The 26,958-nt window shown below is 31.2% G+C and overlaps 1 long non-coding RNA gene across 2 annotated transcripts; it reads left to right on the top strand.

Annotated features, from left to right (window-relative positions):
• Positions 1-1,060: 1,060 nt before the first annotated feature.
• On the top strand, positions 1,061-24,178 carry LOC147802068 (uncharacterized). 2 transcript variants are annotated; one of them, XR_015430015.1, is made up of 3 exons: positions 1,061-1,600; positions 6,288-6,438; positions 20,623-24,178. It is a non-coding gene; the product is annotated as an uncharacterized LOC147802068 (long non-coding RNA). The 2 variants fall into 2 exon arrangements; XR_015430014.1 differs by lacking the exon at positions 6,288-6,438.
• Positions 24,179-26,958: the final 2,780 nt, after the last annotated feature.

Consider the following 26,958-nt stretch of genomic DNA (forward strand, 5'->3'; position numbering starts at 1 on the left):
TCCGGTGTTCCTCGATCAGGTTGGTAGGTACTTCATTTACATCGCAATAGAGCTGTACTATGGGCTATTGGCGACAGTCTGGGAAACATCACAGAGGATGATCCGAAGACATTTCATCTCAAGTTTGATCCTCCGCAGAGGAGATGGCGTCCCTGCTTCGGTAACCAGACAACTTGTGAGCGAATTCAAGCACTTTATATTGGAACAGTTTAACGAGGACCGAACCCTCAGTCCCTCAGCACGCTGATCAAAGTGGTCACCCACTCGCATACTGATCACACTCAGAGAGGCTTGACTTTGTCGTTCTGCGTGTCTTTACTCTAGTCCACTGCGGGACTGTGTAGTTCTAAGGAAGCGTTAACACTAGTCACCTAACCTAGAAATTCTTTACACTGAGACATAATCGTATCAAAACTTTGACTCGTTTTTTATGCATAAGCCTTGTGAGCTCACTGCTTTGAAGTTCGTGTCAATATGTAATAGAATATGGGCAATGGAAGTTACAGATGGGCATCACTATGGAAAGTATCAAAAACATCTAATGATATGATTGGATTCAAATCCTCTATACTTCCATGCTGCAGATTTATAGCAAAAGTCAAAAACTCCGGTGCATCTAACCACATAACTGGTACTGTTACTTGCCTTTTTTCAAGTAGCACTAGAGCTGAAATAAACCTGAGGATGATCCTGAGACAACATACGTCATATCACATTTACAGGGAGAACACATTCGCATTCTTTCACATTTACAGGGAAGGCACATTCACACATCATCCATCCATCCATCCGCAGATTATAATTTCGACCTGAACAAGAACACATTCAATATCAGATCCAATACTCCCAGGGGTATTGGTTTGTTACGGGAACTTGGAGGACTTTGTGATTCCTACAGGTTTAGCATGCACCAGTGGCCCATTTGTACACACGGGTTCTTCGTTCGGTGAAAATCGAACCCTCGACCTCTCAGACATGTGTCCAATGCCCTTTCAGTCAAGCTTTCCCGACCTCTAGACCACATAAAATCTTTTTATTTACTTATTCGTGCGTGCGTGCGTGTGTGTGCTGTAAGCAATGACCCACCTCAAATGGAAGAAAGAAAAGCATGGTGATAGGGTTACGACAGGATTCGAACTCTCCACGCTTCAGATCATTTAGCGACAGATTTACCCTCACCCACGATGGCACTTTATTGCTCTATAGAAATTACATACATGTGCAGGTATGTTTGCTCAATTTAGCCTTATAAACCTTTGTCAAGTAGAATACAGATCGAACAATTTGATGAAGGATATCACGAAGAATACATACAGGGCAAAGGCAGGATTCGAACCAGCCATCTCCACGCTTGACGAAACTAGCTTAATGTTTGTGAATTCGGATATGAACAAAAATGAGCGGATCGAGGCGTTCTCACGTGTTGTTATCATTCTATAAAAGTGCATCATTTTCTCGTTCATTCTGTTTATCTGTTTCGTGTTGTAGTGTTTCGTGTTTATCTGTTTCGTGTTGTCTGTTTCTTGAAATGCAGTATTGCAGTTCGAAAAGTGACTCTTTGCGTAATACACATTCGTCGCGTCATAGGAAATTTCACTGGGTAAGTCTAAATCCGCTTCATCTCTTGCTTCTTGATAATCATGTCTAAACTTTAATTCAATGTATATATTTTTTTTAAAATCTGAAGTCGTAGAGCTTTAAATGTAATTTTACGTCTTATTAGAGTGCTTCGTCTGCCGCGAATTTTAATCTCAAAAATAAAAACTATTTCAATAGAATTAATTTTGCAGAAAATTTTTCAAGCGTTGTAATTAAAACTGATAAGATTTTATTTTTAATTAAACGGGTGGACTGAATCTGTTTCTTAAGCAATGAAAATTCCGTAAAATATTTCATAAATTAGGTTTATTGAAGTATTATATTTTGCTTTACGCTATTAAAAAAAGAATCAATATTAAATGCAATTTTAGATTAATGCGTAATTGAATTGATAGCTATATATTTTATTAAACTTTTTCATTCACAGAATTTAATTCAAAAGTTCGCGAATTGCAAGTTCAAAGGTAAAAACAAACATAAAAGTTGTCCCTTTATGAACGTTTTAAATTATTGAAATGACTATAAACTATGTTATGACACCCTATTTTGAAATTTTACTCTAAAAGTTTTTTTTTTTATTGATCTAAAGAGTGTGTGAAAATTGCTTCTTGGAACAGTCATCAAAATTATAGCGCATGGAACTATTTCAATTTTCACTTCGATGCAAATTTTTGTTTTTGAGAAACACTACACAAAACACTCACAAAAACAAGTTTTTGTAATAAAAAGGCAAAATAACACTAATATTGTCAAGTGTTTTACAAATTCTTATGATTTTAATTTATGCTTTTTTACATCATTTAATTAATATAAAATGATCTAAATTAGAAAATCGATTTTTCGAAAGATTTTTTTTCCCACGATGTTTGGTATCGACTTTGCTAGTTTAAAAGTTTGCTTAAGGTAAACTCCGGTAAGGACTGACTTAAACTTCACATTATATTGTGCCAATTCGTAGATTACTGAACTACATATTGGCCACAAATTACAAAACCTATAACTCTAGATTGTTACTAGTTGATGAAAAATACGTTAAAGGGAAATATTAGGAAGGAATAATATTTCTTTTTTTTGTGAATGTTTAAAATGAGAGAAGTTTTTAATCGTGCTGCTGGGTGACTGAAAAGTTTGAAATTTAGTTCTAACTATTAAGTTACGAAATTAGACACAAAATCTTACTTTTCTGAATAAGCAACATTTTTAGCATTTTCTTGAATTTCAAAATATAGGGGGTAGCGTCAATCTGGGAAAAAGGGTTCCCATAGTTTGGGCAGGAGATTGATCCAAAGTTTGGATCCCTTAATGTTAATTTCACTTTTTGCGTTTTCAGTCATATTTCAAATTAAGCAATTCAATAAAAAATTGCACCTACTTATGAAGCCCATTTATCCAAAGATAATTTCATGAAGAAAAAATAATTTCGAATAATTATTTTTATCTAATGAAATTGTGTATGAAAAAATTTTGAATTATGAGGTATAAATTTTTCTTACCGGTTCATCAAAAGTTTCAACTCTTTGTATTTGGTAGAAGCCGGAAAAAGTTTTTAAAAAATAATTTTGCGAACGTTAAGAAATATTTAAATGGGGTGGTTAATTTTAAATGTGGTTAACTTACTAGAAACTTGCGCACACGTAGAGTAAAATTTCATATTTTTTTTTGCTTATAAGATTGCTAATCCTTTTTCCAAATTATAAAATACGATGTTTCATGTTTAGTCTTCTTAAAATTAATTCGTAATTTGAAGAGATTTGAATAAAACATTTTATTGAATAAAAACATTTTATTCAACGACAGTCTAGTTTGATAAAAGTAATTTTCTGATAGAATTTGATAATACATCAGCTTTTATATTTTGTTTTCTAGTTCATAGTAAAATTCATAATTAATTGTCAAAATTATTATTAAAATATTGCTATATCAGGAAAATGCTCGATGTACCTTGTTTTCTTAAACAGCTACTAAAAAATTGCAAAAATTCCAAAACAGTGCTATTTTTAGAATCTTCATCTCAAAAATTCTTTTTCTAACAGATTCAATTGGCTAACGAATCAATTGGCTTTGCAACTATTTAACATTGATTCCTTTGACTAGGAATCATTTCATTCATGTTGTCAGACTTTAAAATTTAGATTATAGAATGCAAAAATTTCAAGAATGCGTAAGCTGGCTTTAACTTAACTTATTTTGCAGACGAATTTGTCCTTTTATCTTGTGAAGAATCTCAAACTGTAACAATTATTACTCTTGTTTAATTAGGGGTATTATAAATCTAACTTTTCCTTTTAATTTTTTAAATTATATTTTTAATTAACTAGTGAAATGAGTAAATAATATCCACTTTTTTTTTACTGCAAACTAAGTTTACTTAATATCATTCGAAAATCTTATGAATTTTTGAGCTCCCGTGTAGGGTAGTATATTTTATGTATGATCAATAATTTCAAGAGTGAACTCTCTTATATTAGTAGGAAGAAGACTTCTTTAAAAATTATAATTCGGAAAATTACTTGTTTGTTTACAAATGTTGCAAGGATGTGTATTTTTTAAATGGTTATTTATATAATTTTCACATTGGCCATCCGCTTTGCCTTGATGAAGCAAAAACCATGACCCTAGTAAGCAGCCAAAAACGAAATCATGAATTAATTTTTTAAAATTCTCTAACCTTTATATTTAAACTCTATCCGCTGCAATGTTTTTGTTTGAGTCTAAATACTGACATTCTTATATTTTTTACAATTAACATACATCAGCATAGTTAAAGAAATAAACATTTTTAAAAAAATTTTCGAAATAAGTTTTTTTTTAAAAACTAATCTCCAATATTTCGGCGAATCCTAAAACAATAATCATAATTTATGAGTTTATCATCTATATACTGTCCTCCCCCCCCGCACAGTTTGAAATTCGATGATAAAATTAAATTTTTGTAACAAGAACTGTTACAAACCAACTGAAATAAAAGAACTGATAGGAAAGATGCAAAGCTTGCTACACTACACTAAATAAATTCTATTAAATAATCAAAGTATAAATTTAAATAAAATTTTATGTCATTTTTAAACTTAAAAATGAGAAATTTTATGGCATTTAGCTATTCTGTTTTACGATATTTGTAATGTTCAAAATGCTTAAAAGGTATCCACTTAAATCCTATAGGAAGAAATTCGAACATTTTTATTCTATTTATAGTTTTCCATAAATTAAACCACAGATTACTTAACCAATGAAGGTCACTGATTTATTGATAGAAAATCTATACTGTTAATTCAACTCGGAAAAACTTTAAATTATCTACCACATATGCATTTAGTTTCAGGTAATTTCTTTTAATATTTTTACCTTATATAAGGCGGTGGGAAGAATAGTTCCTGCAAACAGCATTAATTTTTAAATATTGTTGCTAAACTATTTTTTTCACCTGTAATTTCTGTGACCATCTCCTAATAGTTTTTTTTAAAAAAAAGTGCAAATGAAAGAATTTGTTTGCATAAATGCTGGAAATAGTTAAGGATAGTGGGAGATCACATTATTTTCTCTAATTCAACAATTAAAACTAGTAAAACTGAAATTAAAATTACCAAATCTCGAAATAATCCAAAACTACAAAATTCGACGAAAAAGTAAACTTTACTCTACTGGAGATCTCAGGGTATTGACGCGATCTTTTGACAAATTCTAATTTTTCAAAGATTTCAAACTCTTATTGGTAATTAAATATTGAATGTTGTGGTGAATATAAATAAAATAATTTCAATAAAGCAAATAGCCATACAACTCTTCATAAATTTATAATAACTAATGTAAATTTAGTTTTAGTGCAAAATTTTTATACAAATAACGTTAAAACAGCTTTAAAAAAAGTAAGATAGTAGTTCAACATTCAAATTTTAAAATCTTGGAAAATCATAAGTAATTTAATAGATTCAAACTTAATTTTCAAAGGATTAAAAATTAAACTGTTTTCATTGCCCAGAAACTAGATCCAAAAATTCTCTTCGTAGCTTAGCAAGAGACACACTATTTTTAGCCATCTTGTCATTATATTCCTGGAGTTTCCTTATGGTTGTTTTTACTGTTTTTCTATGGTTAGATTATTTGCATTATTTTAAACTTTCGCAATATATAAATCTTAATTGCAACCAAATTTTTTCGACATTTTGTCGACCCCCCCCCCGATTTAAAGGGTCAGGATTCCAAATATTTAAAAAAATTTATTCAGGGAAAGTACGTTTTTGTCTGATTTCTAAATAGTTAGCTCTAACGCATTTGAGGTCACCCCCAGGAACCATTAAGTTTGACACTTAGTTCGTAAAAATCCTATCATTAGAACAAAAGTTATTCAGGGTGACAGCATTTTTGCTGTAAGTTTTAACGATAATATCATTCGAAGAGCTACATAATGGAATTTTCTCCTGAATTGACCCGTAATTATGCTGCACTTGGTTTTAGATGAAATTTGGTAAAAATGCACTGGCTGCTAAATTTGAATCAAGGCTCTTAATAAGCTCTGCTTAAGACTATTGATCCTGTGTATTTTAAAAGAGTGTAAAACCCTTAACTTTATATTTTATACTTTATTTATTGTTCTACATTGATTGTTAGAGTTCCCTATATTGTAAACAGTGTATATTTAATTTAGTTTAAGCTTTCTATACTGATGACATTTTTGTCAATTTCAACAGGAATTCCAGAGGAATATGTAGTTGGAATAGATGTTAGATGGAATTCAATAATTCAAGTTAGATGGAATTCAATAATTGGAGTCAACCAATCCCGGCAGCGTTCCAGATAGAATTGATGGTACCGGATTAGTTGAAGGCTTCACTAAAACAGGTTCCAAATATTTTACTTATTTGTTAAAAAAAATTTTTATTAAATATTTTTATACACATATTTACATTTAGTTACTGAAGCACCTGTTTATTTCTTAAATTTTGGTTTCTTAATTTTAAGCTTGGTTTATAATTCTTATCTGGTTCTAAAAGTTTAAGTTTATTTATCTGCATTTTTTCCCCTCTTCTGAGAGTAGGATATAGCATTTTAATTATATTTATAAATTTATTTCAAATTGTGATTTATTCAAATTTATATCAGAATTTAATTAATCATTTATTTATCAGAATTAATTTATATCAAAAATTCATGGTGTCTTTATCAAGCATGTGGCAGTAATATTTAATAATGCAACAGGCTTTTGTACCTTACTGTTTAGTTTTTAAAACCTTTAAGTAACTGCACAATTTGTGAGTTTCAAGCATTTTCTTTTTGTATGTGTGTAATGATGTGGAGATTGTTGGTGTTAGCTTTATACCTTAATTTATTCTTTTTTTTAAATCTTTTTTGAGATTGATATCTATCATTAAATTTTTAATGATTCCCTTTTGCAGTTTTTTGTCCCAATAATATTTACGTCCAAACAATCGTACATTGTTTTGACACTTTTTTTTGTAAATGTTACGTCCCAAACGATAAATTCCTTTATGCGTGTTAGCAAATTCCAGTTTTGGTCTTGAAGGGTTAAAATTGTGTAGCAGTTGAAGTAAATTTAATAGGTTAACACAATTTCGATAGAGGAAAACTTCGTAGAACTTGTAAAGTAAAAAATATAATGTTTGTATAATTTAAACGGTAAGAATCTACTTTGACATTCTCATATCCTAACTATATAACAGTTTAAAGACCCTCTGTTTATTTATTCTTGATTCAGGAAAGACTTCATTTATGACAAGATATTGAGTAAAATAAGAGAATCTTGATTTTTATATGTAATAATTTACTTTAAAGAAAGTAATTTTAGAGCAATTGGGTTGAAAGGCTGAAAACTTATTTTTCTTTAATACAATTAATATATGTTATTATAATAAAACAACTCTTTCGATGAGTTATCGCAGCAAAAGTAAGATTTTTATTGCCAAATAAGAAAATATTATTACCATTCTGCAAGGGACAGAAAAAATACGTCTTACAGTTTCAGACACATAGAATGCATGACAATCTGATGCATATAAATGTTTGAACTTTCAAAGTAAATTGCAAACAAAAGCCATTGTGTAAACAAAAATAAATAAAATGCAAGTTGTTACAAATGAGACTATTATGTGGTTCGAGCAACTCAAATTGTTTTGAATTTTAAAGGACTAATGAATACTTTAAAAATAATAACGTTTTCTGTGTCTCCGTTTTGAAGCAGAATATAAATTAAAATACACATCTCACTTTTTTATCCTGCTTTTCTCTGAATCGTTCTTATTAAAATAGACGAATCGTGCTTCTAAAATGGAAACAATTTAAAAAACTTGGTATTTTCATACTGGGTAAAAAAAATTTGCTATTTTTTAAAAAAATAGAGCTAAAATATGAACACTTAATAATGTAATGATTTATGTAGGAGATTATTAATTTTTTTTAAAAACCTAGTTTATTTATTAAGGTATTCAAAAGAATCTGATTATTCTGAAGATATAAATATTTCATTACTCCGAATTTTTATTTAATTTACAGGAATAGTTTCTATTTAAAAATTTATTTCAACCGAAATATTTGTCTAATTAACTGAAATAATTGTGTTTGTGTGGTGTCGTTATACGATATTTCGGCAGTTTTTTCTACCTCTTTATTGAAGGACGAAGTATTTTTCTCGATATTTGAATTTTTCTAGTCTTGAACTATTATAAAATTTTCACTTAATTCAACAAGCAACTTTTAAAAATATCGGAGAGTGTTGAGATTCGTTTACAATGTTTGCGAGTACTGTATTGAGACGAGCACAGGGTTGCCTCTCAGTGAGGGTTACTAAAAAAGACTATGAAACAGTTGTTTAATAAAACCGCGGCGAGGGGAGGTGCCCGGGAGTTGACATTAAGAAAAATCGCCTCACCGTGAGCCTGGCGGCTAAGAGCACTTTAACCCATTATCCGTCTACTACTGAGGATATCTTGTGTCAGCACTGTGGTCTGTGCAAGCCGTGTGCGGAATTCGTATCAAGGAACCATCGTTGGAATTCGAACCCGATTCACCCCATTAGAAGGCTAACGCTCTATCCCCTGAGCTGATATTTTGATCACCGTAACAAAGTATCTTTCCCTGATTTTTTGCTTGTTACTATAGAAGTCATCTTTAGAATTCAATCATCACTGCTTTTAAAATGGTCTTTCAGAAATATACTATAAGGTGGAGGATTCAGCAAGTTTCGAATTTGTTTAGATTCCTTAATCTCTCGTTCGAATGGATCAAAATTAATAGTTGAAGAACAATTTATTAACTACGTTTTTGAATAAACAATAAGCTAATAAACATGGCCGATATATTTTAAATATTTGAAGAGAACTGAATTCTCATTACTTTAACTAGTAACAGTGGCTAATGCTAAACTAGTGAAATAAATTTTACTCTTATGTAAAAATTGCTGTCTTAAGAAATAGTTGGTTCTTTGTTAATTAAGCGCCTAGAGCTCCACTTGAAATTTGAATATTCTAGGCTTTCAATGAGATTTTGATTGACCCAAATTTTTATTTGACAAACTATTTGGCATAGTTCCCCATTGTTCTAGAATTACGAGACACTCTTCAATAACTGAATACATAACAAGTCCTACTTTTATCATCTAGCTATAATATGACATTCGAAATTATGGAATATTTTGAATGTTTACTTTTGGGGCAACAGATTTAAGCATACTAGACATTAAAAAGCACTGTAAAACTGTCTAATCTGCAGGCATAATTTATTTCGTAAATCCAGAAACAATTTTGCAGTTAACTTAAATCGTTTTTTTTTTTTTAAACTCCTTGTATGAATGTTAATAGTCTTGACAGTACTGTAAAAAAAGATAAAGGATCAAGTAAAAATGAGGTTAGAAACATATGAAGTAATTATAAAATGAAAAGGTTTAGGGTAAATCAAGGAAATACACAGTCCAGTCACATTAATGTGACCACTACCTACTTTCGACTTCAACGTGAAATAACCAATCACAGAAGGCAGGTGGCAGCACATTACAGTGGATTGTATATGTAGGATGTCCTAAGGCATCTGAAAGCATTTCAATCGTTGGCGTAATGCAGAAACGTAGCGATTTATCCGACGTCCAAAAGGGCATGATTATTGACTTTCGGACCAAGGGTGGAAGCATTTCGGAAACGGCTGATTTTGTGAACTGTTCGTGTGCCTCCGTGGTAAAAGTATACCGTGCATGGCAAAATGGCACCATACAAAACAAGCGGCGCGGCACATGTTGTGCACCACGGGCCATAGATGACAGAGATGAACGAAGGCTACGGAGATGCGTTCAGGCGAATAGACGTGCAACTGTTGAGCAACTGACCACCCAGATGAATCAAGAAACTACCAAGAGTGTATCCTCAACCACTGTTCAGCGAACGTTGCTGCGCATGGGCCTCCGCAGCAGACGCCTGATTAATGCACCTATGCTGATTGCTGTTCATCGGCGACGAAGGCTGGAATTTGCACGCCAGTACCGCATCTGGACGCCCACAGAGTGGCAGCAGGTGGCTTTTTCCGATGAATCACGTTTTATGCTCAATCGCACAGATGGACGTTGGCGTATACGGCGTGAAACGTCTGAAATCAAACATCCTGCAACAATTGTCGGAAGGCTGCAGGCTGGAGGAGGGAGCATTATGGTTTGGGGGATGTTTTCCTGGCATTTACTGGGTGCACTCATCATTGGGGAAGGCACGATGTATCAGCACAAGTACGCATCTGTCCTTGCGGACCATGTCCACCTCTACATTCGAATGATTTTTCCTCAGAATGATGGCATCTACCAGCAGGACAATGCGAGGTGTCATACAGCTCGCAGTGTGTGTGCGTTGTTCGAAGAGCACCAGAATGAATTCACCGGATTTAAACCTAATCGAGAATCTGTGGGACCACCTCAATCGGGTTGTTCGCGCCATGGATCCTCAACCGCGTAATCTAGGGCAGCTGGCCACGACACTGGAGTCGGCATGGCTTAGCATCTCAGTGAACACCTTCAGAAACCTAATTGACTCTCTTCCTGCACGTCTCGAAGCGGTTCGCTCTGTTAAAGGTGGTTATTCTGGATTTTGACAGGTGGTCACATTAATGTGACTGGACTGTGTATATCGGTAATATTTAAGCAATGACTATACAATTTCTTAATTTTAAAATTACGCAAATTGCTGAAACTGATTTTTCTTAATCAGAAAATATGTGATACTCTGTGGCTCGGCGATATTTTAATTTAAATACTTATATTTTACGTAACTGATTTTCAAAATTTCCTCACTTTTCTCAACCATAATGCATATTTAGATAAATGTTAAATAATAAAATTTTGAGAAAAGGGAATCTCCAATACTTTGTTTGCCTGCTAAGCGAGCGTATAGCTAATTTTATGAATTTTCGATTCAATTTTAATTTATTTTCTCTCTACTGAGGAAAGCTCTTTACACTAACCTTTTATAGGGAATTTTTTAACGGTAATTATTGTTAAAATAATTCTCGGATTGTGATTAGTTTCTAAAATCTTACGTATTTCCTAAGTTAAACAATTGTTAAACAATTTTCTGTGTCTAAGGTGATCTTAAAAATTTATTCACTGTTAGGAATTTACCTTAAATGTGAACTTCTGTATTTAAATGATTAAAATCATGCAGAAATAATTTAAGTGGGCAAGGTTCAAATCAATACGTAACTCGCTAGTAAAATAGCTCTTCAGAGTTAGCCTCCCTTTTTTGACCCCACTCCTACCTTTACTGCTACTCACATTTATCTAAAGGCACTTAATATTTATATTTTTTAAAGGTATCTGCATCTAGTTACACGTATAATTAGTATGAAAATAGCTTTCTATCGGCATTTAAAAATTAATGAAGTTTTCTCAGGCCTTGTAAAATGTTAAAGCTGGATTAATATCCAAAAATTTTGATAAATACGGCTGATCCCCCAGTGAGTGCGTTATCAATTTAGTTTATTCTGTTTTAAATATTCAAAATATTTATGTTCGAATAATGTATTCATATATTATATAATGTATTTACAAATTTGAGTGAGAAAGTTTTAAAAATTATAAAGTAATATTCACAATGAAAAACATTAGAAATATATATCAAAAGCAGAATTTTTTAAAATTTTAAGTGCAAAATTTTTATTTTAAGAACTAGTTCTTTAACCGTTTGAGTGCTGAAGAGTTTTCTTATATCTATGCTAATAGTGCGGAATGAAATACGTACAACACTACTAACCAACTACTACCAACCAACTACTACCCAACCTATACTAACCAACAGCAGCGTCTCCTCCTTTTTGACAAATAACAAGCGAAGCGCGATAGTGCTTCGCCGCACTCAAACAGTTAACAGAGAACAGGCTTAAAATAATAAGCTTGTCTAGGATAATTTGTTCTAGACAGACGTTCAGTTACAGTGGTTAAATTCCACGAATCCATGTACTTCATCTTAAAGTAAATTATTAAATTTTTACTGCGGGTTAAACTTATTATGCCAATCAAACAGGCTTTAGTGCATCAGTAGGGTTGAAGAATTGGGCATTGAATGCACATTGCTTCCTTGTGGTGGCTGGTTCCCCTGCCTGGTATTGTTTGTTACGTTGAAGACGTCAAATACCCGCTAAAGCCGTATTTATCAAAAGCTTGCCGCGAACAAACCCGGTTCGTGGGTCTACTAGCTTCCTGCGGTCACCAAATATTCCCGTTTAACAACTTTTTACAATTAAATCACATGTGAAAAATCTTTAATTACGACATTTAAATTGGACAGAAATTTAATTTCATATTTAGTTTTTAAACTTGTAATGAAATGTTTTTATAACGTTTAAATACAATTCCGTGTAGCGAAACTTCTGTTCCTTTGCTATAATTATTCTATATTCCATAACTGTTGTAACTAGATTAAACTAAAAGAACCAGCATAAACATAACTGTAAGAAATTAAATTTTTATTACCTCCTTTTACTATAAATTTTTCACTTTTCGCATTTGTCTCAAATCTTCGAGTTGTTTATGTAAATATAAAAATATTAAAAGAAATTTTCCCTAAATACTACTGTTTGTTTAATGAGTATCGAAGTTGCACGAAATTGCTTATAATTATCATTCAATGTTTTCTCGCTACTGTTTTTGTAAAATCAAACTTTAAACTAAATCCTATTCAAAGTTTCAAGAAATTAATAGAAACCTTCTCTCTCAGAAATTGGTTTCCTGAAACATTTCTTAAGACAAACTTTGAACATTCAAGATGTATAAAATTGAAAAAATTATCGCAGTAATATTAATCTCTCAAAGCCATTTTACTACATTTTTACGCCTACAAATCCGTTTTAATTAGAGCACTGATACCTTTTAGTTCCGTAACAGATGACAATACAGTGAGGTTCGCTCTAATTTAACGAATTTATCGCCCTCATTTAACGAAAGAATTCATCTTTAATCTGCATTTTACCAAGTTTCTAAAACATGTAGAGTGCATGATTTTACTACATTGCATGATAACGGAAGTTTCAAAGTTTTTTTTTCCGACTAGAACAATCTAAATTTTCATACCTTTTTGTCTCTGAATGAGAATTATCGTCAATTGAAGTTATAAGTACTTTGTGAACACCTGGGATGCTCAAATTTCAATTAGAGCTGTGTGTCTTAATATTAAACTGACCAGGACCCTTTAAATAAAAGCTAATAAAATTTCTAAACGAGCATTCGGAAACTTTGCTCCTTAAATTTTCCAAAAAATTTAGAAAATATTTCTGTTTAATAATCTCTGCAAATCTAAATAAAGTAATTATAATAATTTCGGAGTGGGGATTCGCAATTTAAGTTCAGGGGACTCACGGGAGATATTAAGAGCGCCAGATCTAGGTATCTGCCGCATTCTGTATTTAATTAAAAAATTTTAAGGGAGTATTTTGGGATAACCAAACTAACGTTAACTCTGCGTCATTTTTCACTATTTATCATAACCAGAACTTTGGCGCCTCGGGGATAAAGCGCTCTCCTCCTAATGAGGTGACCAGAGTTTGGTCACAGCGATAGCTGTCTGATTCAAATTCCGCACCCGGTTCGGTCCGACCCAGGATTGATGTAACATATTCTCAGTGATAGACGGATCATGGGTTAGAGTTCCCCTTACATCAGGCTAACTGTCGAAGGTTTTCGTAATTTTCCTTTCCATGTAAAGCACATGGGGGTTAGTTCCTTCCTCCAAAAAACCCTCCATGAAGGCAAATTTCTCATTATGCTTGATCTAGGAGTTACCTTGTCTTCTGGATTGGGTTCAAAATTATAAGTCAACGGAGCTGAAAATTAATAGCCGTAAACATTATTAAAAGACTATAATACTTATACCCATTTAAATTAGAAATGACTTGCGTCCTTCTATAAGTAATTTTATGAAATTAGATCTGTTAAATGTAAATCTTAGAGCTAGCAAATTTTCTTTCTTAAAGTTGGTTACTTTTCTGTGTTCTACGATACAGTAAGAAAATATCCATTGATTATGATTGAAAATTTAATTTTCTGAAATCTTGGTTTAGAAGCTATGAAATGTCTCTTTTAAAAAAAAAAAAACTTTATGAATATGTGCTACTTCTGAAATAAATCCTAAATGGATAATCCGCTTTAAAACCACTTTATACAACATCTGTGTTTTTGCTGCTGAAAACGCCAATTTTGGAATCTTTAGGATATTATCACTTGTTTGCAATCCAGTATGATGTACCGTGATTGTTTTCTTCTATGCTGCTAAACTTCCACAAAATTAAATTCGAATCTTCAAAAATGTATTTTTACTTGCGTAATAAGAATATCAATTTTCACATCTGTAAATTGTATTTATTTGTATAATATCTGATAGCTTCTATACTGGTAAATCAAATTCCAATTTTTTATCTGTGCTATTTAGTACCTCTTACAAAACTTTTTTAGGAACTGTCATTATGCATTGAAAACTGTTTAAATTGTTAAGTAAAGATACGTTTATTGATTATGTGTATCATAACTTTTTATAAACCTTTCGTGTTACTCAACAGAAAAGCTGGTGTCATCTAATTTATATCAAAAGCAGAGTGCAACATAACATTTTTGGTGTTTCACTAACTTTTTGTAATACAACTAAAAATATTTTAAAATGGTTGTAAATAAGGTCTTTCATGAAGTATTTAACTCTAAATTTTCTTCAAGTAAATTGTACATATGACCAAGTGATGGAATCATTTGTACATGTTTCTCAAAGAAAAGGTTATTCCACATATGTACATGTTTCTCAAAGAAAAGGTTATTCCACATATGTGCATGTTTCTCAAAGAAAAGGTTATTCCACATATGTGCATGTTTCTCAAAGAAAAGGTTATACCACATATGTGCATGTTTCTCAAAGAAAAGGTTATACCACATATGTGCATGTTTCTCAAAGAAAAGGTTATACCACATATGTGCATGTTTCTCAAAGAAAAGGTTATTCCTCATGTGTGCATGTTTCTCAAAGAAAAGGTTATTCCACATGTGTGCATGTTTCTCAAAGAAAAGGTTATTTCACATATGTACCTTTTCTCAAAGAAAAGGTTATTTCACATATGTACCTTTTCTCAAAGAAAAGGTTATTTCACATATGTACCTTTTCTCAAAGAAAAGGTTATTTCACATGTGTGCATGTTTCTCAAAGAAAAGGTTATTTCACATGTGTGCATGTTTCTCAAAGAAAAGGTTATTCCTCATGTGTGCATGTTTCTCAAAGAAAAGGTTATTTCACATGTGTGCATGTTTCTCAAAGAAAAGGTTATTTCACATATGTACCTTTTCTCAAAGAAAAGGTTATTTCACATATGTACCTTTTCTCAAAGAAAAGGTTATTTCACATATGTACCTTTTCTCAAAGAAAAGGTTATTTCACATATGTACCTTTTCTCAAAGAAAAGGTTATTTCACATATGTACCTTTTCTCAAAGAAAAGGTTATTTCACATATGTACATGTTTATCAAAGAAAAGGTTATTTCACATATGTACATGTTTATCAAAGAAAAGGTTATTTCACATATGTACAGGTTTCTCAAAGAAAATTTAATTTCTTAGCGTAGCAAAACTATTCAGATTAGCTTGCTTAAGCAGTTTGCTGCAACTCATTGCATTAGTTAAGTGTTATGCCTTATAGAAATTAGAATAATTTCAGTGTTATGAATCTGTCCACACGTGTAAGTAGTCATCAATGATAAAGTGACAAAACTATCTTAATAGCGTCAATGGTGAAATAGTTTTTTTTCTGTACTTGAAGGTATATCGTATCAAAACTCCGCTGTGATTTGAATTCGTTTAGGAATGTTCATTATAACGTTTTCATTAAGGAATGTTTTCATTATGTAATGTTGAACGTTTCAAGTTGAGTTAAATTTGCCCCCATAACTTAATGTTAAGTAATGTAAGGTTAATTACTTACAGCCTCGTATGGCACATCGAATTTGTGGTAATATAATTTCTTAGTTTTATTATTTATGTACTTTGTTGTAAAACTTGATAAATTTTTGTTTTGTGAACCTGGCAACTTCGTTGCATAATTTATGTTCTACAGGGCTTCGTGCCTGTCTTTGTGTCAAGAAATATATCCGTAAAGAACTGAAGTCATTTTGATCTAATCTTTGTGAAGGATAATAGAATGTATCACTTAAGTGAATTTATACTTGGCAAGATTGGCTTACTCTAAATAGAATGCGAAGAACAGTTGCTAACGTAAACAAGTGCCACGTTTTAATAACCAATCTGGTTCGATATACCCACACTACGTCACTCATCCTATTCTGAAGTAGTCTGTTTTGAAATCATTACGATATATGTAGGTTAAAAACTACAAAACTTTAAAAAGTAATTTCATAACTTTTTCTAGGAATTTTTCGTTTGACGTATTTCGTTAGACGTTATTTTTCGCAATGTCATTAAAACTATCAATACTAATATTGCAAAGATAACTCAATTTAAGCCCCTAAAACTTCTCAACATGTTGAAAAGTTTCTTGGTGTTTGTAGTTTTTACCGCCACCCGATTCCTAATTATCCTAAACTCACCAATGTGCTAATTCAAGTAACCCTTAAAAACTCAAAATTTCAGTGGAGAGAGAGGAGCATCAAAATGCCTTTAATCAATTACAAAATATATTTCTCTCTGAGCCTTTTGTACATCTTCCCCAATGGGATAAGCAGTTCATCCTCAATACTGATGCCAGTGGTTCTATTTCAGGTGTCATAATGCAAGGATTTAATGGTCAACTTAAACCCATGTCTTACTTTAGTAAAGGTTTATCCCAATCAGAACGTAATTATCCCCCCGTAAAATTTGAACTTTATGCTATTTATAGATCAGTAATGGCATTTAAACACTATTTGACATATAAAAAGTTTATATGCCAACACCATCCTCACTGATTCCAAACCTTTTGATTCATTATAAAAAGGTAACGTCCCCTGCTGATATTATAACTCGTTGGCTTCTACAGCTGTCAGAATTCACATATGAAGTAAAATATATAGCTGGTCCAACGAATCAATTAGCCGATTACTTTAGTAGAAGTTAGAAAACGAGTTCACCTTTTGTCGATGCTAATGTTGATGACCAAATTGTAAATTCTATTCAAAACACTGACCCTCAAAATGAAATTTCTGTAACTACATTCTTTAATGAACAACAAAAGGATCCAAATATTTCTGAAATTGTTGATATGATTAACTCACCTTCATTAATTAATGCTAAGAAAACTAAAAATTTTATCGATTCAGATACTAGTTATTAGTGCGTGATTGCACTGATAAAAATTTATCTCAATGTATTGTGGTACCTCAAAGTTTACAAGCCAAGGTACTAAAAACTGCTCACATTAATTACTCATCTTGGTCTGAAAAAAACCTGTGAGCTTATAACTAATAAATATTTCTGGAAAAAACATGTATACAGACACTAAAAATTTTGTTCTTTCTTGTGATGTATGTCTACGTACCAAAAAGTATGGTATACCCCAGCCTACTTTTAAATCTTTACCTATTCCTAAGATGCCCAATGAGTTTATATCATTTGATATTGTTGGCCCCATCAAAAACTGGGTATGTATTCACTATTTTAGATCACTTCTCTGAAATTGTAAAAGTATACCTGTCGAACAGCTTAACGGCTGAGGCTGTTTCTCAACATTTAATTGATCATATTGCTAATAATGGTAGACCTGCTATGGCACACAGAATGCTTCTCAAAACTTTTCTCTCGAAGATATTTTCATGTCATCGTGACATAGTTCGGGTTTCTGAGACAAATGTGAGCACAGGTCTCTTTTATTGCTTCTTTGTACTCATTTTGATCGCATAAAACTTCTAAATTCATTAAGACAACAATTAGAAACAGCGCGTCGTTTTATTTCTATTTGCTTCACAGGGAAAATTCTTATTAGTTACTCTGGCTCTAAATAGTTGGCAGATTTTGCCTATACCTGTGAGTTAAATAATTGAAGGGCTCATTAATAACGAAATTAGCAGGAAGCTCGCATTTAATTTTTTAATCATAGAGGATGTTAAGCACTATGAACGTCTACAAGGAGATTTTGGTCTTTCGTTGGATATTTACGAAAAGAAAAATATATGTCAGGCAAATATGTCATTGTATAAGGGAAACTTATTATGAAACGAAAAATTCCAGTAGACGGCACTGAACGTGACGGAAATCCGGATTGGTAGTGGTAGACGGCCGTTCTGCTACCTCTTCGAACTTCACACTCGTCCAACCGTTTGGGAATTTTTCGTTTTTCAGACTAAGGTGCAGTAAGGGCAGGGGTGTCATAAGAGCTGGGTGGACCTGGATTGCGATGGTAGATCGCATTTCCGTGACCTGCAGTCTCTGAAGTACCCTTGCACTTACAGCGAAATCTAACTGTTAACTTAGCTACTAAGTTTTTCTCGCTCTCGTTAAATTAACTTTTAAAAGGCTGAGGTGGTCAAGAGTAAGGTCCTGGACTGTAACAAAAGGTTGCGGGTCCGTGCCCTGAAAAGTCACCCAGCACTTGACTAGCATTGTAGAGTACAGACGTTCATAGTGCTCTGAATTATCTAATTTCATCTACGATATTTTCCAGATATAGAAAAACATTACTTCTAAGTAAGATTCGTTAAGGAATAAAATGGGACATTTATGAAAATTTTAACGGGCGCCGCTTAAAGTTTGAGTTAAACTTTAATTTGGTTTTTATGATTAGCTTTAAAAGACTTAAGCTCTGTCTCTACAATTAACAATTTTGATACCAAAATTTCAATTTGAAAATCTGGCTTAATATCAGAGTGAAATACTTGCGAAGAATATTTGAACATTTTATTAACCTGCTTTCACATAGGGTTCAGAAAACCGGGCAATGTTAAAATTGCTTGACAATATAATAGCTATTTTTTGGAATAGTTTTCAGAAGTCTAAGTGCAATATATATAAATGGTACAAGGAAACACCTTAAATGAGCTGTACATTCTGTGTAGAATTTTCTGGAGACATTTGCCGATAGTCCTTAACATTCAAAATTTTGATGCCTATATTGACTCGAATAAGAAGCAGGTTGAAATTTGGTATATTGTACTGCGGATTTCAAAATGCTTACAAGAATCTAATGCCCTGGCCAGAAGAGTAGAATCTAAATGAACGATTCTTAAATAGTAGTCTACAAAGAACTGTAGAGCCAAATTTTCTTAACTATTCAAGGTGAAACTAAAGCTCTTAATTTTCGCTAAAAAGTTAAATTATTTGCTTTAATGAAAAGTTTTAGTTTGCCTAGAATCGACATAAATAGTTCTCACTACTTTAACGGAGTTTTTAAAAATACATTTTGGTCAAATAAAAGGGATAAAATTTTTGTTAGCATATAACAAATTTATAAAATCTTACTTTTTGATGTTAACCCATAACCATCAACCTATGGCCATTTAGTCATCAAAATCGTTCAGTTCTGTGAGACAAAGAAAATAAGTAAGCACGTATAACCTAATTTTTATTTAAACATTACTTAAACTAGGAAGACACTTTATATTTTAAAATTAGTAAGATATTTCTAACTTTAAATTTTAATATGTTAAAAGTCATTTGCTTGTAATGATATTACTCATAGAAATAAAAATTTTCTAGCTTTTAATTATATGTATTTCTTATGTTCTTGTATGAGCTTTAATTTCAGTAAATTTTATGAAATTATATCCGTATCTTTTAAAATGACCCTAAACAAATTGATAAACCAGTTGTCATTAAATATCAATTTGTTCTTATTTCCTTCCTATTCGTTTCATCAATCAAAATTTAATTGAATAACTCTTCTGTATTTGACAAACATTCAAATGTGAGTGACAATGTAGAAATTTAAAATAAACAATTCCAACATAGTATTTTTCCAGCTTTACAATAAAATATCTATTAAGTATCTTGAATACTGTAAACATCGAAAGCACCTGAATCAGGTATAAAGTTCAAACTTTTAAAGTTCAATACATTTTTAAAATGAAATATTCAATTAAGTATCTTTAATTAAATGTTTTTTTAGTAAAGCTTTAGGCTATGTGGAGAGAAGTTATAGACAGTGTAAACATTCATCTATGAAATGGTATCCCACAATAGAATTGAGTTAACACTTCTTACATACTAGTGTTTTGGAATTATATTTTTGTAGTGGTAGATATACACAAGGCTATTACGACTCTACTCTCTAGAATATTACTTGAAAGTTTAAATAAATCTTGCCACTAATATATATATTTACTTTGAAAATTTTAGTACATGAAAAATGAAATGTTTGAACATTTGCAACTGTACGAACTCTTATCTATGATGAGTAACTGTAAATTAAATTTTTATTGATGTTTGAAAGTACAAATGTATTACAGCAGGTATACTCTTCATATTGTTCAAAAGCGTACAATGTTCGTTTTTAAATATTTGTTTCTTTCTCTCCCTTATTGGATTAGATTGTTTAATTTATCCTGTTTTGAGCCAAGGTACTGTTTTTCTCTTTTGTATTTTTCAGAATTGTCTGTATTCTTGATTGGTGGCTGATGTGCAAGTTTTGAGGAGCTATGACCACACAGGATGAAAGGCTTCGAGAAAGAATCAAATTATTTGAAGAGGAAAAAAGTGATTGGATGGAAAAATGTTACCAGCACAAAGTACGTGTCAATTACTTTTTTGCTAAGCTAGTGGGTGAGACGAGGAACTTTATTTTCCTTTGTTCTTCGAGGCTATATTTTTAAAACTCAAATGAAAGTCGCACTGAATGTTAAGTCTCCAGATTATGTGTTGTCGATGAAGTTTCGTAAATTTTCTGGGAATGAGACACTTGCTATTAACACTGGAATACGACACTTTGCCTCCCAATGAGATGACTCAATTTCGAATCCCATCCATGGCTGGTTGATACGAGGCTTGCACTGACCACAGTGCTGACGCAAAATATCCTCAGTGGTTGACTGATCACGACTCGTACCGTTGAGCTAACCGTGGGTGGTTTTCCTGGTTTCCCTCTCGTGTAACGCAAATGCGGGTTAGTTTAAACAAAGTCCTCCAGGAAAGCTAGTTTTAAACTATTACATCACGCTATTTCTCATATGTAACTATAAAGTTCTCAAATTCTTAGAGAATTATTTTATAAGTTTAGAGATATTAGAGAAACTCAGAAATGGCTTTGTTCTTTTACACTAGTTCAACCTCTTTACGGTCTTATCAATTTTGTACATTGTTGTCATACTGACTGTAATGAATTCTTGTTGAAGGAATGTAAAACGAATATTAGAGAATTTTAAAAAGAGTAACGCTATTAAACGCAATATAAAATTTTACGAAATTTGTTAACGCCAGGATCTCTATGTATTAAGAGTCGATATTTTTAAATGCAAGAATAACTATTGTTTATAAGTGTAACGGTAAAAGCTTCGGTAGCTGTGAGTAGAATTAAGATCAACATTTTTTAAGTGTTGTGTTTGCACAATACGAAATTGTACCGTTTAGGAATAATTAAAAAAAAACAAAATGCGTGAATTTTTTTTCCTAGAAATCTATTTAACCCCCGTCTATCATTTGTAGAAGTTAATAAATGTTTGACTATTTGATACGGATAAATTTGTATTAATATAAAAAATGTTTGCATTCTTTCTTAGATCAAGTTTTTTAAAAATTAATTCTATAGGGATTCTGCAGAGTTTAATTATTTTGAAAAGGAGTCAACTTCACTTTGGATCCAGAGTTTTGAAAACCTCTTTTCATAATGATTTAATTACTGAAGTTGTTCATAATCTTTAAAGAAAAGCTTTAAATGCGTCATTCAATTTTAAAATAAATGTCATTTAAAACTTTAATGAACTTTCAAATTTCTTTAAATTTCAAGTATCAATAAATATTTTAGTTTTTCATATCTAGGCTTAATTTGCTTAAAATGATAAAAATACTACTGCTCATTGTTATAACGAGTTGTAGCGTTACGTTAGTTTTATTTAATTTGCTTATTTTAAAGGTGTCTTTGTAAAAGTTGCTTATAGGGGATAAAAATTTTAACGTCCATTCGGAATAATAAAATTAAAACATCTGCATCTAATTTCTTGAAGCTTTTTACTTAAATCTTTTTTAAAATATTTCTTTCATAGAAATCCTAATTTGTGGGGAAAATATGAAATTCTAAATTTAAGATGAATTATATTCTACGATACGTTCGTACAAACGATTGGAAATAAAACTGAATTTTGGATTAGAATTCCAAATCTAGCATGAATATTAATATTAAAAGTAGAAATAAGACAAATTCTTAATTACAATGAAAATATAAATGTGTGTTGGCAGAACAGTACTTCATCTAGAGACACACTGCCTGCAAACACACAAGAGCCTTGCTGTTAGTGGATTTAACCAAAACTAACAGTTTTGTTAACCAAAACTAACCAAACTAAAATTTAACCAAAACTAACAGTAACAGTTAGTTTGGGTTAAATCCACTAACAGAAAGGTTCCTGTGTGTTTGCAGGCAGTGTGTCCCCTGATGAAGTACTGTTTTGCAAACACACATTTATATTTTATTTTAAATTATTTTTACTTAAGATATTTTTGGTCTTATTTCAATTTTATATAATACAAATTTGGTTTTCAGCTGCCTTGTGCGCTTTTCCAATTTGAATTAATGAAGTAAGGTTTCATTGTGTTTATTTACCTCTTAGTTATCAACATTGACTTAGTAAATTGTATTGATTTTGTGATTGGATTTTATAAAAAGTACTCATCTAATAGTTAAAATTTTTTAATTTGCCTTCGTTTAAATTCATTATAGATATACCAGCTAATCTTTTTTTTTTCTCTAAATTTGTTTTAAATTATATATTTAGCTAATTGTTTGTCTGCAAGCTCAAATAAGTCGTTGCACCAATATTTAGAAGCTTTTAATATATGAAAAGCAAATGTTTGAACTTTTGTAACTGTACGATCTATGATGGATAATTCTTCACTAATATCCTTCATGTTGTTCAATGACATACTTTATTTAAAATATTGATTTGTAAATATTTTTTTTTCAGCTTCATTTGATTAGATTGTTTAATTTTTCCTTTTTGTGCCAAGGTACTGTTTTTGTCTTTTGTATTTTTCAGGATTGTCTGTATTCTTGATTTTTTGCTGATGTGTAAGTTTTGAGATGCTATGACCACACAGGATGAAGGGTTTCGAGAAATAATTAAATGACTTGAAGAGGAAACAAGTGAATGGATGGAAAAATGTTACCAGCACAAAGAACGTGTCAATAACTTTTTTGTTAAGCTAGTGGGTGAGACGATGAACTTTATTTTTCCTTGTTTTTTTGAAGCTGTTTTTAAAGCACAAATGAAAGTCGCACTGAATGTTAAGTCTCCAGATTATGTGTTGTCGACGAAGTTTTGTGAACTTTTTGGTGAATGAGACTAAAAAATAGGACACTTGTCCCCCAATGAGATGACTAAATTTCAAATCCCATCCATGGCTGATTGATAACAGTTCTGCCAGCTTGCACAGACCAAAGTGCTGACGTAAAATATCCTCAGTGGTAGACGGATCACGACTTAGAATCCAATATCGTCAAGCTAACCGTGGGCGGTTTTCCTGGTTTTCCTCTCATGTAACGCAAATGCGGGTTAGTTTAAGCAAAGTCCTCCAGGAAGGCTAGAACTTATAAAATTTTTAAACTATTAGATCGCGTTATTTCTCATGTGTAACAATAAAGTTGTAAAAGAATTCTTTAAGAATTTGAGTAGTTTAGAGATATTAGTGAAACTCAGAAGTGGCTTTGTTTTTTTTAACGCTGGTTCAACCTTTTTACGGTCTTATGATTGCGGTCTTATTATAGGGAAAATTTGTTGCAAAATGTGTTTTTATAGTTAGCTATTTCAAGTTTTTCCATTTAAATTTTCAAGTGGTTGTAAATATTTTGTATATTGTATTTAGATATATTTATTGTATTAAATTGTTCGGTATACTATTGTAAAAGTGGCAATTTTGTAAGATTGTTGTGACATGAAGTTTCAACTTCATTTGCTTTGTAAATTAGATAGAAATAAATATGTTATGTATGTTAATTTTAGTTTTTGGATTTTTTGGTAGACTAGCAATTTGCTTCGATTGATTAAAGGTGGTTACAGTAAAATTTTCAATTAAGAGAACATTATTAAATTTCAATAAAATATATTTTTTAAATTAAATTCATTTCTGTTTCAGCTGTGCGAAAAATGAAGTAACCGTGCCTTTGTTTCAATGATCGGATTTTCAGAGTTTTGATTGTAATGGTACAAAATAGTGACCTTTAATTATGCTTATTATTGATAGATAAGTATTTGTCACTTAACATAATTCAGGTCGCAAGTTTAAATCATTATGATCTTTACCTAGTTGGTGAAAATCTGATCATAAGAGCAACTTATTCAGGGTGAAATATTTATTCTGCACTCTACTTACTTTTTTCCGGCGTAAATTGTCAGTTTTTTCCTCCGATCAATGTTCTTAGTGTCTTAATTGGTTTTCATGATTTAAAACATTTGGAAAAAAACTTCAAATAATTAACGATATAACAAATAAATTTGCTTCTGAGTTAGCATTGAGAAGAGGTGTTCACATACATCTAAATTTTATTCTCATTAATGTTTAATTAAATATAATGCAATCAAACTTATTTTGTTTACCAAAATATTAAATGTTTTTCTCTTCGATTTGCTAGAGATGAGAAATTTATTTAAATTAATAAAATATGCAATGAGAGTGCATATTTTAAAGGAGAGCACTAAGGAAAGTCCTTTAAAAAGTGTAATCGAAAATGGAAATGTTTTTAAACATGTCTGACAAGTGTACTGAAAAAGAAACGTTAATTTTTGTCACCAAAACGAAGAAAGTGAAATTTTAAATGTTGATAGAAGTATATTGGGAAATTTTGATTTTGTGGTTTTTGTTATACGTGAAAATTTTTATAAAATTATTATCCATTTTTAGTCTACTGATCAAACTTGATGTTTTAAATGCATATACATTTTTATTAATTTTTTCTTCAACATTTCAGTTTTGAGTCTCCTGGCTTGTTCAGGCCAAAAATAATAATTTTTATAGGCGATATGTTCTGCGAATAGTGGTCAAAGAGCGTTTGAAAATTGTATTTTCATCCTGTACAGAAAACCAGTTGAAAATTTTGAGCACTTAAACTAGTCAATGGGTCAAATTTTAATCGTAAGATTTTTTCTTTTCTTTTTTGTTGAGTAATAGTTATTTATTCTTGCGTTTAAATTCCAGGTTTGATTTTTTTTTGTTCATTTTTCTTTTCAACTAAATGTGTCTAATTTAAATCCTGCAAATAAAAAGAAATTAATTCATTATTTACTATTCTTATTAAATTATACTATTACTATTTAACTCGAATGATAGTGTATAATGTAATAATAGTTTAGTTTAATGTTAGAATTTAACAATTGATACTATTAAATTCACTATCCATAGAAAAAAAATATTTTGTGAAGAGCAAACACCAACACGTTTGCAATGTGACGCCTGTGTTTCTAAACATTTTTGGCCCGGTGAGTAGAACTTAAAATATTGTAGAAGTCTACAACAGCCTCGATAAATACCTAAACATCTTGTTTGCGTACCTGTAGTTATTAAAAAAAAACTCTAATAGTGGTAACGAAGCTAAGACTAAGTTCGAATAAGCATATTCCTTCATCCTGTCCTAATGTTCAAGATGCTGAATAAAAAGTTAAAAATTGCAATTAAAGTAAACATTAAGAAATTACTTTTCCACCATAAGAACCTTTTTTTTTTAATTTAACAATTTTGTGTTTTGTCTTGTAACTACTTATGAAAATGCAACACATTTTTTCCTTCCTGCCAAAGCAGATAATTTTTGATTGATAAAATATCAGAAATATTCCGTTTTATACTCTAACCTCATGTAAACACTCTCTTATGTTTCGAAACTAGTATCTTTTTTTTTAAAGAAATTTACTTGCAAGATACCATGTGAATCAGTTTACTTATGCACATATAATTATTTAAGGTCAATGATAATTTTCATTTCTGTGAGAATTAAATTGAAGTCTATGTTTTTGTTAAAAAGTATATAAAAATGCTAAATTTTTACAGCAATAAATTTAGTTACCTCCCCCCTGAAATAGTGTCTAAATTTTCTTTTTTAATTCTAAGAATATTTTATTGATTTGATATTAAAAATAACTTGATTGCTGACTTCACACTATACCAACTGTTGACCACCGTCCGGATATCGTGCTTGGTAATGTTCTGAAGACAGTCCTTACCTATCCTGAAAACAACTGTCGAGCTATTAAAACTTAGATACAGAAAAATAGATTCTGATTCTCGGTTGAACGCTTCTCAACTACCTATCATTTTATTTAAAAAGCGAACTTCGTTTAGAACAACCATTCGCATACTTTATAATCTAGCGATTCCAAAATTCGAATGCGCTCATTCGTAAGATGTAAGAGAATACCATTTTTAAGATATTTTACAAATATTTGGGTGATTCAAAAAACTTTTTGATATTTGCGCGTTCTTTTGTTATTTATTCATTCACAGTTAGCATTCGAAATTTGTTGTATTCCTGGTAGGGCTTCTTGAGAACAACTCGCATTAAAATATTGCAATTTCATAGAAGTTAAATGGAACAGTTTTTTTATTACATTGGCTACAGATATATCTTAAAAAAACACTTTTCGATTGTACCATTAAAGGTTGGCACTGAGAGTGTGGGTCAGAGAATGCATTTAAACTAGACTTTGGCACACTTTGAACTACAGGTAGAGTGTTATTTTAAAAACTATCTGGTTTAGAATTAATCATCAATAATAATTTGTCTGTA

The sequence above is a fragment of the Parasteatoda tepidariorum genome, chromosome 10 (genome assembly GCF_982258835.1).
Source record: "Parasteatoda tepidariorum strain Cologne lab strain chromosome 10, Ptep-v5.0, whole genome shotgun sequence".
Taxonomy (NCBI): Eukaryota; Metazoa; Arthropoda; class Arachnida; order Araneae; family Theridiidae; genus Parasteatoda; species Parasteatoda tepidariorum.